We start from the raw sequence: 1,078 nt of genomic DNA on the forward strand, positions 1-1,078 counted from the left end.
AGCCAGGGTTATGTTGTGTTGAAGCTATAAGGGCACCAACCAGAAGAATATGGATCGCTTTCAAATCAGTGAAAGAAAAGGAGAATTTTAAAGTCTCAGTCCTCCGAACAGAAATCAGATGCAAGAGTGGGTATGGGTTATTCCCAGACAAAGGGAAAAATGGAAAACAAGCCCCCCAAATAAGCTGAATCCAAATCCTGGACAATAGTTAATCTCCCCAGGACTCACGCATTCTCTCATTTTGGACTTTCAAGTCCAAAGTCTCTGTTTATCCCTTATGTCCATGTAAGTGTTTGCTCAACCCAAACTCCCAGGTGTGAAGGGCAGAAGAAGAGCCTCATTCTGTTTTTCTAAAATGGAATGTTAAATATCGCTTCAAGGCTGTCCTCCACCCTTGTTCCTAAAATACTCTGCTTCTCTACTCCAGTGTTTCTCATTCTCCTTCACTCTTCTTTCTCCAATCTTACCATTTCTATTTCATTATTTTGTGTGTGTATGTGTGTGTAAATGTTGCTGTGTAGTATTTGAACATAAATCCTTTGCACAGAATTATAAATATTTCAAGATAGGATTGAGTAGCATCTAATCCAAGAAAGAATAAATTCTCTATTTGTGACATCAATATTTGCAGAGAATTAGAGAACATCAGATTTAGAAAGATTTTTATCTGCTTGATGCGGTAGTCATCAGACAGAATCATGGAATTCAAGGTACAAGCAATCTTAGAAACAATCCAACTCAACTTAATTGTATTTACATATAAAGAAACTGATGCTGAGAAAGGGACCCATCTGTCCCTATTTTAAAGAAGATCTTACCTTGAGATCGAGGGGCTTTTTACACATAAAAAGGCCACATCAAGGGAGAGAGGAAGTCAAATTTCTTGTTAGCTTTAAAATAGGTCTTAAAAAACAAATCCTTTTAAGAGAATTAAAAGACAAGCCACACAAGCCACAGAAGGAGACTAAATGTTTGTAAAAGGTAAAGGACATGAATCCAAAATATATAAAGAACTCTTGGAACTCAACAATAAGAAAATAAATAATCCAATTAAAAAATAGACAAAGTCTCTGTACAC

Source organism: Otolemur garnettii, unplaced genomic scaffold (assembly GCF_000181295.1).
Source record: "Otolemur garnettii isolate 467f Iridium unplaced genomic scaffold, OtoGar3 scaffold00012, whole genome shotgun sequence".
In the NCBI taxonomy this organism is placed as follows: Eukaryota; Metazoa; Chordata; class Mammalia; order Primates; family Galagidae; genus Otolemur; species Otolemur garnettii.